This window comes from Hyperoodon ampullatus (genome assembly GCF_949752795.1).
Source record: "Hyperoodon ampullatus genome assembly, chromosome: 9".
Classification (NCBI taxonomy): Eukaryota; Metazoa; Chordata; class Mammalia; order Artiodactyla; family Ziphiidae; genus Hyperoodon; species Hyperoodon ampullatus.
Window position 1 is genome coordinate 16,330,717 of NC_136922.1, and position 16,137 is coordinate 16,346,853.

Below are 16,137 nucleotides of genomic sequence, written 5' to 3' on the forward strand. Positions count from 1 at the left end.
CAAAAAAAAAAAAAAAAAAAAAAAATCATGGGAAAGGCACAGGACCGGAAGCCAGAAGAACTGGCTTCTTGGCTTGTTCTGTTACTAGCCACTTTCTGGCCTTGCCAAGTTCATGGTTTATACTCTCATCTGTAAAGTTGGGATAATACAGTTGTTATGAGGATCAAATGGGATCAAATGAGAATGATGAGGATCAAATACATGTGAAGCGAATTGTAAAGTAAGTTACTTTACAAATGCACAGGGCATACAACAGGGATTCAGTAGATATGTGTTGCCTTTAGTTACTTTTTGGCCCAAGATTTCAATTCTAAATGGAGTTTCTTGAGGTATATTTTGATTTTGTTCTTGAGTACAATTTCACAGGTTGGAGAGAAATTTTTATGAGAATTACTCATTATAAGGACCACGAATTTTACCTTTGAGAAAAATTTATTTATGATTTTCATGCCCTCTTCACTCAAAATACCTAAACTCCTCTATATTTTCTGTATATATATATGTACATATATATATATATATATTCAAAAAAGATATCAGAACAATGGGATCCTTCACTCAACAGCGAGAGATGGTCACTAGTACAGAAAGTTTGCCAATTCTCTGCCCAGAAAGAAAACATTAGCTAGCAATGAAAATGATTATTTTAAAAATAAACAAGCCTGAAAAATCCTAGGAAACGTAGTTAATCTGATCTTGCTCTAGATTGACTGTTTTTAACCGTTTTACTGCCATATCTCATTTTATTTGGGCAATTAATTATCAATCAAATTTTAAGATTCCCCTGTGGTCTCCCAACCTGCAAATTAGGAAAATGATATGCCTCCTTTACCCTTTTAAGATCCATGACCCTCTTAAGTATGTCTAATAAAAAGGGGTCATGGGTCATTAATGACAAATGGGCTTTGTGATGGGTGGCTATAACCAGAGAAAGGACAAGATAAAGCCAAAAGAAAGACATTCTAAAACTTCATAGAAATAGAAAGTATATAAAATCCATAGGTATCCTGCTAACATTAGTAACTGCTCCATGCTACTATACATATAAAAAACCATTCTACTTTTTCTACACAGAGGAAAAATGGCTTTGAATATATTTTGGAAAATATCACTAGAATTGCAAACATTAGTTGATTAAATAGCCTGCATCAGTTCTGCCTAAATATATTAATAAAAGTATATAAACACTTGTGTTTTTGATCTCTTCATTTTCTCCATGACACATGCCCTAATGTGTCCTAATAAAGAGGAAAAGCATCTGGACCAACCTGCTGTCCTAACAGGGTAGAGAACCAGGGCTTGGCACCTGTGACCTCTTGGCTTGGAAAAGGCTACACATTCTTGCCAACAAATCTTTCAAAGGCTGCAAATAAAAAGATGCTGAGGTCTTCGGACCAAAGAAAGACAGAGGAGGAGAGAGGGTAAGAGAAATGAAAAAGGAAACAGAACTAAGTAACAAGATCCTTATTCACTGTGAGAGGCTCACCAGACAGGGGTCCCCACTCTGTGGGCAAACGTGCCATACACCAGAAATAATCGCTTTTACAGAAATTGTCCTTGATATCAATGTAAATAATTTTTTGTAGTCTTCCATAAGCACGTTTTTTTAAAATATATATTTATTTATTTAGGCTGTGCCAGGTCTTAGTTGCTGCACGCAGGATCTTTTCGGTTGCTGCATGCATGCAGGATCTAGTTCTCCGACCAGGGATCGAACCCGGGTCCCCTGCACTGGGAGCCCTGAGCCTAACCCACTGGGCCACTGGGGAAGTCCCTGTGAGCCTGTTTAAAATAGTATAGAACGCCTTACCTTTCAGACTTTGAAATTTTTCATCCTCTTTATTTCTCATCCGTCTCACTTCATTTACACCTGTTATTCAGTTCCTTTTTGGTTGGCAAAAGAGAAGAGTACAGAATGGCAGAATACATGCTATCCTTTTTTTCCCTTTTACAATCACTCTTGACAAAGACCAAGAGTAAGAAGGAAAATTAGAATTTCAACATGCCATTCTGACCTAAAATTTTCTTTTTCTTTTTTTTTTTTTTTTTTTTTGGAAAAGGGGTTCTCAGGATTATCAAGCAACTGAGTCCTCCAGACTAAAGAGGAAACTTGGTGGCTCCACGCCAGCTTTATTTTGTTCAGAGGGCCTAGTGAAACAGTCATCATGTTACAGGTGCTCAACTAACAACATTTAATTTTTTCAATTTTGAACTGCAAAACAAGACCAGGGAGTCGACGTGAAGGAGGCATCTCTTTCGCTCAGTATTTATTTTTCTTTTTTTAAAAAAAATTAATTTATTTTATTTATTTATTTTTGGCTGCATTGGGTTTCGTTGCTGCATGGGGGGCTTTCTCTAGTTGCAGCAAGCGGGGGCTACTCTTCCTTGTGGTGCGTGGGCTTCTCATTGTGGTGGCTTCTCTTGTTGCGGAGCACGGGCTCCAGAGCGCAGGCTCAGTAGTTGTGGTGCACGGGCTTAGTTGCTCCACAGCATGTGGGATCTTCTTGGACCAGGGCTCGAACCCGTGTCCCCTGCATTGGCAGGCAGATTCTTAACCACTGCGCCACCAGGGAAGTCCTCATTATCTTTATTTTTAGGGGGCATTACATATCATTATTATCATTAAAATATTATTCTATAGCAAGGAGTGTCAAACTACTTCTCACAGGCCAAATCTGGTCCATGGCTTGTTTTTCACCGGCCATTCTGTAAAATGGCAGATTCTTAACCACTGTGCCACCAGGGAAACCCTTATTTTTCAAATACACATTGCCCACACAGAAGACCTGAATTCATTTTTACTTCCCCTCCTTACAGACCTTTTATGATTCTCTCAACATTGCAAACAATCCAAGAAGGTGCCCATCATGTTTCCTCACATAGACACCTTCCTCCATGGCATACCCAGTTACTTTTTCATTTATTGTTTCAACCAATATTTACTAGGAACCTAATGTGTACTGGGTACTACGTGCTTGGGATATGAAATCTCTGGTCTTCTGAAGCTTACATTTCTTTTGGGGGGAAAGCAGATTAAATAAGCAAATTATGTAGTATTTAAAAGGTGGTAAGTACTATGGAAAATGAAAAAAACTACAGCAAGTTAAGGGGAATCAGAAGTAAGGGGTGGGAAGTTACAGTTTCAATCGGGTAACCAGGTTAGACTCAGTCAAAGAGGACACTTGAGCAAAGATGTTACAGAGATGAGAGGATGGACATGTAAACCCAGGGAAAGATGGTTCTGGACCTAGGACACAGCCAGTGCAAAAGCCTAAGGCAGGAACAATACCTGGAGAATCTTGTGTTGACTCTGAGAGGACCACGTTGCTATTAGAGATGACACAATCTGACTTTTATTTTATGACTTTTATTTTAAGAGGATCCTATGTTTGCTATGTTGAGAATAAAATGTAGCAGGCAAGGATGGAAATATAGCAGGAGGAGGCTCTTGCAGTAATCCAAACAGTGGCTTGACCCCAGGTAGAACTGGCGGTGGTGGTGAGAAGTGGTTGGATCCTGGATATATTTAGAAGGTAGAACAAACAGGATTTCCTGACAGATGAGATGGGGTGTATGGAAGAAAGAAAGGACTCAAGTGTAACTTCAAGGATTTGGTTTAAGCAACTAGAAGGATCACCGGAGATGAAGCAAGCCTGGGGTGGAGAGAAAAGCAGGACACCAGCTTGGGATGTAGTGGGTTTGAATCACATTTTTTTAAATCTATCTAGTACCTACGACACAAGTGAATACAATTACTCCATCATCCAAAACACTCATTTGTAAATCTCTGACAGCATGAAGCTCATCTGCCTTATTCTAGTGCCAAATAGTGGAAAACTAACAAAATATCTGCTGAATGAGTGTAGTAGGCTGAATAATGGTCCCCTGAAAGATGTTCCCAGCCTAGTCCCTGCATCTGTGACTATGTGGCCTTATGTGGCAAGAGATTTTCTAGATGTGATTAAATTAATGTGATCTTGTAATACGGAGATTAGCCTGGATTATCCAGGTGGACCCAATGTAATCACCAGGGTCCTTATAAGAAGAAGGCAGAAGAGTCAGAGTCAGAGAGAGAGAGACTGAAGATGCTACACCGCTAGCTTTGAAGATGTGGGAAAGGCCATGGGCCAAGGAATGTAGGCAGCCTCTAGACATAGAAAAGGCAAAAAAATGATTCTTTGCCTTTGCAAAAAAATGGTTCTCCCCTAGAACCTCCAGAAGGAACACGGCCCTGCTAACACCTTGATTTTAGAACTTCTGATCTCCAGAACTGCAAGATAGTATATTTGTGCTGTTTTAAGCCATCAAGTTTGTAGTAATTTGTTACAGCAGCGATAGGAAACCAATACAATGAACAAATACCATTTTATTCATTATTGTTTCCCCAGCTCTTAGCAGTCCTAGAGGAGGGTAGGTACTCAGTGAATGAATACCTGTGGGTTAATTTTAATTTGATGATGCTTTATGTACAGTCACAACTTTATGCCTTGAACATGCCGGTCCTTCTGCCTAGAATGCCCTTTTGCCCCTTTTCAGTTGGGTAAACTTCTCATTTTCCAAGCGGTAGATCAAAACCCACCAGCTCTGGGAGGAATTCACCAACCCCCACTCTTGGCAGAGTTAGCCGGGACCACCTCTATCCCCTAATAGCATTCCGTAGCTGCTGAAGCTCTAACACCCAACCATGCAGCATTGTAAGGATGCGCTGTTGGTCCATCTCTCCACTGCCCTGAGGACCCACAGGTCTAGCTCATGGGCCATTTAGGTGTCATAATGGGGATAAGCCGGGCCTGGCACATACAATGTTTGCTGAATAAATAAAGTACTAATATTTGCCATCGTTTTTCACTTTCCCAAGCCACTCTGACTTATTATCTCATTTTATCTCAATAATAATCCTGAGAAGAGAGGGCGGCATTGCCTCTGTCAATGGAGAAAATGCATGACTCATCCAAAGTCATGTCACCCACGGCAGACTGAACTCCAGGCAAGCCTCCTGACTCTTCGCCCAGTGCTCTTTCCACCGGCTTGTGCTGCTTCCCCTGCCATGGGGTCTGACAGGACTACCAACATAAGCACCCCCTTTGTGACATCCATATTGTGTTGGGGAAACTCAGACCTTGTGTGGCATGGTGGCCAAAGGCTGCAGCTGCTCCTCAACAATTGGCTACTGTCTTGAGTTTTGATCTTGACTCATAAGCCCTGTCAAAAGGACAGTGTACAAGAGTAACATGATATTCACAGGATTAAAAAAAAAAAAGAAAAGAAAAGAAAGCCATCACCAAAATCTGGGCAAGGTAATACTGCCAAATGTTAGCCTTAAAAGATCTCTTCAGGGCCATCCTCAGCCAAGCCAAGAGGTGGAGGTTAAGGTAACTTAGCGTTAGTGAGTCGAGCTGTTTCATATACCTGGCGCTCTTGGACTAAACTGGCAATTTGGAAGTTGGCTGCTGGCTGCAAGTTTTGGCAGATGGTTAGAAAGGGAGGGAAGGAGACAGGCAAGGGGAGGAGCTGCTAAGAAAGGTATTTAGAATCTTAGTGGATGCCCCGGTCTCCATTGCTACATTTGTTTGGAACACTGTTTTGTGTGTGTTGTCTTTACAGAATGTTTACTGTCTCAAACATTATTGTCTGGTGGGGGGAGGGATAAATTAGGAGGCTGGGATTAACATATACACACTAGTATATACAAAATATATAACCACCAAGGACCTACTGTATAGCACAGGGAACTCTACTCAATATTTTTTAATAACCTGTAATGGAAAAGAATCTGAAAAAGGATAGATAGGTGTGTATATAGATACAGAGATAGATATGTATAACTGAATCACTGTGCTGTACATCTGAAACTAACACATCATTGTAAATCAACTATACTTCAATAAAAACTTTTTTTAATTTAAAAAAATTTAAATTCAAAAAATTATTCTTTGTCTCATGTCTACTAAGTCAGCTTTTCTATAAATTTTAGGAAAGAATAAGAAATATACTCTTACCATACAATCTGGCAAACACACTCCTTGATATTTACCCAAAGGAGTTGAAAGCTTATGTCCACATAAAAACCTACAGATAGCTGCTTTATGCTTAATTGCCAACACTTGGAAAGCAACCAAGATGTCCTTCGGTAGGTGAATGGATAAATAAACTGAATGGATACATCTGGACAATGGAATATTATTCAGTGCTAAAAGGAAACGAGCTATAAAGTCATGAAAAGACATGGGGGCACCTTAAATGCCTATTACTAAGTGAAAGAAACCAATCTGAAAAGGCTACATACTGTATGGTTCCACCTATATAACATTCTGAAAAGGCCCAAATTATGGAGACAATAAAAAGATCAGTGGTTGCTGCAGGTGGAAGGGGTGGGATGGACAGGCAGAGCCCCAAGGGTGTTTAGGGCAGTGAAAATACTCTGTATGGTACCATAATGATGAATACATGTCATTAGACATTTGTCCAAACCCATAGAAAGTATGACACCAAGTGTGAACCCTAACATAAATAATGGACTTGGGTGATTATGATGTGTCAAGATAGGTCCATCCTTGGTAAAAAATATACCACTCTGATGACTGTTGATAAAAGGAGAGGCCATGCATGTATGAGAGCCAAAGGTAAACTGGAAATCTCTGTACCTCCCTCTCAATTTTGCTGTAAACCTAAAACAGCTCTTAAAAAAGTCTTAAAAAAAAAAAAAGGAGGAGGAATGAAGAAAAGGTCAATGGCATTGATCCTCTAATACGAATTGCTTCCAATGCAACTAATGGCAATCACTGGCTATTTCCACCCAATTTTCAGACAACATAAGAATCCATTAAGTTATGCCAAATGATATGTTGCTTCTTGTGCAAAGAATTGATATAACAAGACCATCAATTTCCACCAAACAGTGAGCATACGATAAGATACATCTTTGCACTGGCACTAAGTGGCCAGCTAGAAAAACGGAGGATTCTCAAAGTTGTCAAAAACACAATGAAAGAACCTGCTGAAAATTTGTTGACACACTTCCAGTATATTCAGTGTGCACCATGAAAGGAAAATAAAAGTGTTCTCTCAGACTGCAATAACAACATGAAGAAAAAAAAGAAAAGGAAAACGGAATCTGTCCATTTAGGTCCAGAGATCAAATAATAAAAATTATAATAGTGAAAAAGAATCATAATAAAAGGACTTTAACCCAATCTCTCCTGAGGTACCCACAAGCAGGCCTACTCCTAACTTGGAACAAGAGTACAAATGGGGGCTCCCATTTCCTCCTACCCTATCTCAGTCCTGCAGCCTGCGGGGCCTTACACTCCTGTGTACAGCATCCCAGACTGAAGGTCCAAGCTTTGTCTTCCAATCCCGTCCTCCCCGCCCCTCCATGAACATGCACACAGCTACCCCTTGGGCCCATGGGTGTGCACACCTAACGAGTCTGTCCTCAGAGACCCCTCCAGGTCTTGCATATGGTTCTAGCTCTCCAGACAGGGAATCCTATGGTCCATGGTACCAGGAGAGAGGTCTAGAACCTTGGTACCCAAAGTGTGGCTGGGAGACCAGCAGGGTTCTCATCATCTGGGAGCTTATTAGAAATTCAGAATCTCAGGTCCCACCCTAGACCTACTGAATCTGAAGGATGTGAATAAGATCCCCAGGTGATTCAGGTACACAATCAAGTTGGAGAAGCAAAGTAGACATCCACTTGGCCTTTGGATCTCTCATCCCTCATGGGACAGGCCAGACTCAAAGAGCAGAGCCCACTAACCACGGGCCAAGGGTAGGACTCCTGGCTGCCTGAGCCTAATGGCTGTAAAGCCTGCAGAGGATTTCCGTGGGATATGCACTAGTGGTCTATACATGCCATTTAGGCAGAAGAAATAGAACAGGCTGCTCAGGAAGTGGGAGGATGGGTAAATTCGATGTTATTTATTATCTGGGGGAGGGGAGATGGGTAGTACTTGATCCTTGACCTGCTGTTCCAATCCACACTCAATTCAATCCACATTCGAATCCCTTTATTGCGTTGGCATCGAAGCAACCTCCGTCAGTCACATTTATTGATTGTCTAGTCAGTGTGTCTGAGGCGCTATAATTCTCTCCTAAATTAGACTATCCAGGGAACCAGACAGTCTATTTAGTTTTAATTATCTGAATCCTTTTTGTTCCAACGCAGAGACCCATTCCGGACTGGGAGAAATGCCCAAGGAATGAGAAGGAAGGTGCGGGACTGGAGCCGCCTCTCACGGTGGTCAAGTCAGAGCACTGGCCGTGAGCACAGCAGTGGGCAAGGCGGTTCTAAGGAGACAAAGATGTAAAACAGTCCTTGTCACCAGCGTCCCTCCATCCTAGGTGAACTAAAGACCTAATGGCAGAGATTGGTTACTGGTCTCTTTTCTTTGTGTAGGTTCTCTGTTTTTTTCCCAATCCAATGTTCATCTCATCAGCATTTCTCCACATTTCTCCACGCTTAATTCAGCATCCTTTAATAAGTTTAAGTCTCTCCCTGCTTTCTGTTCCTTTGGTGACTCAGTTCCCATTCCTTTAACCTTCTTCTAAGAGTCTAATTTTCCAATTGTTAAAAAATAGGTGCCAGACTCTCATTTTTTAAAAGAAAAAAAATCTATTCCATAAAATTCAGTGTTAATCATTGCCAACTCTGTACAAGGGGAACTGGCTTTTACCTAAGTACTAAGCCCTATCCTCAGTATTTTTAATTATCTCAATTAATCCTCACAACCACATTATAAGGTAGGTATTATAATCTCTACTTCACTAAAGGAGAAGCTGAGGTTCCTAGGAGTTAAACAAGTTATATAAGTAGTAGAAAGCAGCTGAGATGGGCTTGAACCCACGTCTATCTACATTTAAAGTCCTTTTATCTCTATTCCACATCTCCCATGCCTATAAAAGTGCATTTTAGAAACAAATCTCTCCTTTAAATGATGCGACCATAAAAGTGTCTCAAAGTTACTCCTGGGTCCATTCATTCTGATGACGGAGGCTTCAAAGAACAAACAGACAAGCAGTAATGATGAGGACACTTAGGAGGTTGACAAATTCTCTCCCCCAAAAGCAACTATAAAACTGGACAAAACTGTCAAACAAACCACAAGCATTTCAGTGCTCTGGAAACTGACCCAAGGCAGCCAAGAATTGGAGCATTTATTCCCGACAACTTATTGAACTCAGGGTCAGGAGAGTGAGTCTGAGGCAGTGTGGTTGCCTGGATCTGCTTCCACCCCATGCCCCCCACTCTCCACACCGGCTCTGACATTGAGGTAGTTCATTTAACCAGGGCAGAAAAGACTGTGAAAACCAGCAGCTTCACTGAACCTTCCAGAGCAGACTCGATTGGAGCATTCACAGTCAAAGTGGACATTCTTACTGGAAAGTGAAAGGCATACGAACAGTTTGGACAGCCTGAGGTTGACGTCCTGTTTGGGGCAAAGTACTGGGGGGCCAATCATGGATTTAACAGGGACTTCAGTAGGTGAACCAGACATATGGGGGTTAGAAAAAGCCCTTCATATATACTATGAAGTATATATATACCTAGTATATATATGTACTAGGTTGGTGAAGGCTGTGCAGATGCAGAGCAGAGACCACCCACATCAAAAGCCACCCACATTCCCATGGCCACTGGAGCTTGCACACCCACATGGTAGACATAAGGGGATACAGCAGAATGTAAAAGTTAGGGGAAGACTTGAAAGTGGCATGGAGTTTGAATGAATTCCCCAGGCACAGATAAATCCATCAGCAGAGAGTGGAAGCCTTATTGGCTAGAAGTGCTTGAGCACAACTTCCGAGCAATCATTGCTGACTACTAAGCTACACAGACACAAGAGCAAACACTAGGAAGCTGGGCTAAAAAAAAAGTTTTTAAATAGAGAGAAACTGAGTGGGGACATTACCAGTTACACATTGCAGGAGAGACATCCCACAAATTTAATACAAGTAAGTTACTGAACAAATAAACAACAGCTACAAATTCCTCAAGGGGAAAAAAGGCAGAATCCCCCATGGCTACTACATATCTAAAATGTGAGTATTCAACACAAACATTATAAGACATGCAAAGAAAAAGAAAGTATGATCCATATACATGGGGGGAAACTATCAAGAGAAAAATGTCCCTGCATTGTCCTAAAAGTTGGGGTCAGCAGACAAAGACTTCAAAGCAGCTAGTAAAGATATGTTCAAAAACTAAAGAAAACCATGTTTAAAATATAAAGGAAAACATGATGACAATTAATCAACTGATAGAGAACCTCAATAAAATAAAAGAAATTATAAAAAAAGAACCAAAGGGGAATTTTGGAGTTGAAAAGTTCAATATCTGTAATGAAAATTTCACTAGAGGCACTCACAGCAAATTGAGAAGATGGAAGAATCAGTGAACATTAAAACTAGTCAATAGAAATCATTCGATCTGAAGAACAGAAATAAAGATGAAGAAAAATAAGCAGAGTCTCAGAGACATGTGGGACATCAAGCATACCAACATAAGTACAGTGGTAAGTCCCAAAAGGAGAGGAAAGGGGAAAAAATAGAAGAAAAAATATTTGAATAGTAGCCAAAAACTTTCCGACTTTGATGAAACATATTAATGTACACAGCTAATATGTTTAATGAACCATAAATAGGATAAACACAAAGAGATCTATATCTAAGAACATCATGGTCAAACTTTTGAAAATCAAAGGCAAAGAAAAGATCTTGAAAGCAGCAGGAAGGAAAAATGACTCATCGCCTGCAGTGAAACAGCAGCTTAAATAATTTATGACTTCTTATCAGAAACAACAGAGGCCTGAAGGCAGCAGAATGACATAATCAAAGTACTGAAAGAAAAAAAAATTGTCAACTGAGAATATCTCCCACAAAGTCGTTTTTCCAAAACAAAGCAAAAAAAAAAAAAAAAGATATTTCTAGATAAACAAAGATTTTATGAAGCAATAATTACACCACTGAATGAAGGCTTTATAACACATATAAATGTAATCTAAATGATGATAATAGCACAAAGGAGGGAGGAGGAAAAGGAGATATATTGAAGGAAAGTTACATATTTTACTAGAAGTAAGTTATCTTTATTCTGAAATAGGGCATAATATGATGCATGTATCTTATGCATTATGGAAATAATTCAAGAAAAAAGTAAAAGCTTCAATGGAGGAATTAAAATGATACTTTAAAAATTACTTAAAATAAAAAAATCAGTAAAGGAAAATCAGTGAAACAAATAGGAAATAAATAGAAAATAAAAAGAAAATAAATACCATACATAAACCCAAACAAATCAATAATATCAAAAGTTAAGGAACGCAACTAAAGTGAAAAATGTATGGGCTGCAACTAAAGCAGAAAAAAAGTTGGAGGATTTATACTACCTAATTTCAAAAGTTACTATAAGCTACAAACATTAAAACAGGATGGCATTGGCATAAGGATAGATAGATCAATGGAACACAATTGAGAGTCCAGGAATAACTCCCTACATTTATGGTTAATTCATTTTTAACAAAGTTGCCAAGTTACTTCAATGAGAAAAGGAGAGTCTTTCAACAAATGATGCTAGGACAATTGGATACCCATAGGCAAAATAAAATAAAGAACTTAGACCCTCAACTTATACTATGTACAAAAATTAACAGAAAATAGGTCATAAATGTAATGGCTAAAACAATAAAACTCTTAGAAGAAAACACAGGAATAAATCTTTGTGACCCTGGGTTAGGAAATGAATTCTTAGATATGACACCAAGAGTATAACCAACAAAAGAAAAAACAGATACATTGGACTTCATCAAAAATAAAAACTTTTGTGCTTCAAAGGACACCATCAACAAAGTGAAAAGTCAATCCACAAAATGGGAGAAAATATTTGTAAATCACATACTGATAAGGGACTTGTATCCAGAATATATATATTTTAAAACTCTTATAAATCAATAAGATAAATGACTCAACTGAAAAAATGGGCAAAACACTTAAATAGACATTTCACCAAAGAAGACATATCAATGGCTAACAAACACATGAGAAGATCCTCAATATTATTAGTCATTAGGGAAACGCAAGTAAAACTACAATGAGATACCTCTACATACCCCCTAGAATGGCCATAATAAATATGTACTGACAGGCAAGGATGTCAAGAAACTGAAACCCTCATACATTGCTGATGGGAAAGTAAAATGATACAGCCATTCTAGAAAAGAGCTTGGCAGTGTCATAAATAGTCAAACATAAATGTACCATACAACACAGCAATTCCACTCCTAAGTACCTCAAAGAAATGAAAACATCGCTACAAAGACTTACATGCTAATGTTCACAGAAGCATTATTCATAATTGCCTCAAATTGGAAACAATCCAAATGTCCACCCACTGCTGAATATATAAACACAATGTGGTATCTCAATACAATGGAATTCCACTGATACATGCTACCGTATAAAGGAACCTCAAAACATTTATGCTAAATGAAAGAAGCCAGATGAAAAAGATTCCATATTGTATGATTCCATTAATATGAAAAGTCCAGAAAATGCAACTTTGTAGAGCGAGAAAGCAGATCAGTGGTTGCCTTGCAGTGAGAGAAGACTTTGCAAATGGCTTCAAGGAAATGTGGGGGAAAGTGATAAAAATATGCAAAGCTGGATGGTGGTGACAGTTGCTGTATTAGTTTCCCATGCTACATGACAAGTTACCACTAACTTAGAGGCTTAGAACAACACATATTTATTATCTCACAGTTTCTCATAGGTCAGAAGTCCAAGCACAGCTAAGCTGAGTCTATCAAGGCGTGGGTCAGGCTGCTTTCTCATCTGGAGTTTAGGGTCCCCTTTCAAACTCACTCAGGTTGTCACAGAACCCAGTTCCTTGTGTTTGAAGGACTGCAGTCACTCTTCTCCATAAGTAATTCACAATATGGATAGAAGCTCCTTCAAGGACAGTGGGAGAGGTGCCCCTTCAGAGGCTTACACCTGATTACATCAGGCCAGCCAAGATCATCTCTCTTTCCATTAACTCATAACTGACTGACTTGGGACCTTGACTACGTCTGCAGAATCCCTTCACCTTAGCCATATACTGTAACCTAATTATGGGAGTGCCATCTCATCATATTCTCAGGTCCCACCCACACTTTCAGGGAGGATATTTTACAGGGGAAAGAATCTTCGAAGCCAGTTAGAAATCTGCTTACCATAGTTACACAAGTTATAAATTTATTTTAAAATTCACTGAATTGTATACTTACTATGGGTAGATTTTATGATATATGAATTATACCTCAGTACAACTGTAAAAAAAAAAAATCCCATGAAAAACAAAAAGTTGTCCACAGTACCATAATTCCAATTTTTATTTGGGCCACTTTTTTTTTTCATTAAATAAACTAAACCTTAGGATTATCTTCTCTAGGAAATGATTCAAGAGAAAAAAAATTGCATTGATTTATCATGCCCTTTATAATTTGTTACACCAGTTAATTCATAGTAACCACTTGAACAGGGACACTGCAGTCAACTTTTCCCCTAGTTGGGTTTTATTCCTCTGTCAGCTTTCTTAGTAATGAATGGAGGCTCACTCAATTCAAAGACTGCAGATTTCCAAAGAGAATAGGGTTACCTCACCACAAGAGTTTCCACTCTCTGATTTCTCCACCAGGGAGTGGTTCCATTTTGAGCTTCCCTCAAACAAAGCAAAGGCAACAATGTTTGGTCACATGAAGCCTCCATTTTGCCAGCTGCATACTTCCTAAAGTTTCATTCACCCAGAGGTCAGGATCTGTGAGTTCTGGAACTCTTCCTGGTGTCCCAGGAACGTCTTTGAAGTTTGGCCGCTCATGGTATTTTGTGTGTGCTGAACCTGCTGCCTAAAACCAAATGTTTCTTAACTTCAGTCTATTCTGAGAACCTTCAGCATCTAAATAAGAGCTTGCTCTACAAAACACACAGCAAGCCGGTGTAATTCTACTTCAGGTGCTATCTAGAGCCCATGGAGCATTACAAACAAATTCCCCAAGGGATGCCCAACAATGTCACCTGGATGGTTATCTTGTAGGTGTGTTGTTCTTAAGTCCAAACTTAACTGTTACCATGGAAATAAAACACAAAAGGAGCTGTCCATCCTGGAAAACAAAAACTGCTGAGAACTCTCATTCAAGGGCTTTCTATTGAATGTGGAAGGAACTCTTCTACATAATTTGTTTTTTATAAAAATAAAAATCTTTCTTGGGAATGTGCCAGAGTTATCTGCCTATATAACACATGGACCACCAATGTTTAAGCAAATTTTTTAAAGTAATAATTTACATATTTTTTAAAATTAGGGCAATTTTCCATCTGCAATCCTATTGATGAAAATGACCACAACATCAGGTCATTTGGAGAATCTTAAAAGCTTTATTCCATTATTCGGAGGCACAGTCCCATGACTTGAATATGCTACAGATTAGACTTTCTACATTTACCTAAATGGCATCTTCAGGACATGAACTGATACTCTTCCCTACACAAGGTTTCTAAGGGAAATGAAGGTTTCTCATGGAAGTTTGGGTCATAATCTATAACTCACAATATGCAGAAACTAAAATTCCATTCCTTGTTGTTTCTCAAAGCAGGGTAACATAGTAGCTCTTAGGAGGTAAAACTATGGGACAGGGGTCAGACTCCTTGGGTTAGAATCCCAGTTCCACAACTTAACAGCTGTGCTATTTTGATTCATTACTTAAACTCCCTATGCCTCAGTTTCTTCATCTATAAAATGGGTATAATAACATAAAGCAGGGGGTGGCCAAATCTGGCCCACTGTCTATTTTTCTAAAAAAAGTTTCATGGGAACATGAAAATGCCCACTCATTTACATATCATCTGTGATTGTTTGGGGAGAGACCTCCAAAGTCTAAAATATTTCCTGGTAGAGACCTCCAAATTCTAAAATATTTATTATCTGGCCCTCTACAGAGAACATTTGCTGGTGTCTGACATAGAATGCTACTGTGAAGATTAAATGAGATAATTCATGTCAGGTGCTCCATATAGATGAGCAACCAATAAGTGTCAAGGATTACTGTTACTTATAAATGGTAAAAAGTTGTAAAATCATTGTGCTTTCATTTCCTACAATTCAGGGAGGCATCTTTCTATATACCACCTCAGGAGCAGGCTGCCCGTGAAGCGATGGCTCGGGCTGAGCAGGCTCAGCCCCTTTTATTGACCGCGGCCGAGGTGCTGTGATGGCAGGATGTGAGCTGCAGCTGTCGGGCAGGGCAGGGAGCCTGTGGGCCACAGACAGCAGCTGCTGCGAGTCATCCGTTTCAAGTAACTGATACACTGCCCTTCCTTGATGGAGGATCGCTTGGTCACAGGTGTGTGACACATGCATATTCATCACTGGCCCCACTCCCAACGGGACAGGGGATTGGAGGAGTGGGGAGAGCTGAAATTATGCTTAGATGATGATCAGAGACAGCCCTTTCCATTTTCCCTGGCAGTAACTGCTTTCCCAAGATGCACTGTGCTTGTGCAGAGTTGGAAATAAGGAGTGTAGTCCTGCACATAGTATTTTAAAATGTGTTTAGTGTAACAAAACAATTCAGAATAATAAAATGGATCTAAGGCTGGTCATTTATCTTAGAACTGGCACTGCTAGCCCTGTATTAACACACTTAAAAATAAACTTTGGTCGATGTCAAATGTTACAATGGTTCCCATCAATCTTTCAAACCACCTTCACTAAATCGTCTTTCAGGGCAAATACTTAAAAGACCTAAAGAGTTTACACCGAGAGAGTGATTTTCAGAAACAAACCACTATCTGCCCCCTGCTCCTTCTAGAGCCTTGGACATTTCACTCCATCAATTTGTGCCTCCCTGCCCTGCATGGAAAAGAGAAGCTGTAAGAAGCTGCAAGACTAAAAACAGCCATGATTGCAAATTATTTCCTGCTGGATGCTCGTGGGTTTTCATTAGTCTCCCCTAACTCCAGGAGGGAACCACAAATTGGCAAATGGTTTACATATTAAAATGGAATTACTGAATCACACAAATGCAGACACTTTAAAGTTCTTGGTGCTCATCCCAAGAACCTTCCTACCAAATCATCTCATTGATATGATTTAAAACAACTTGG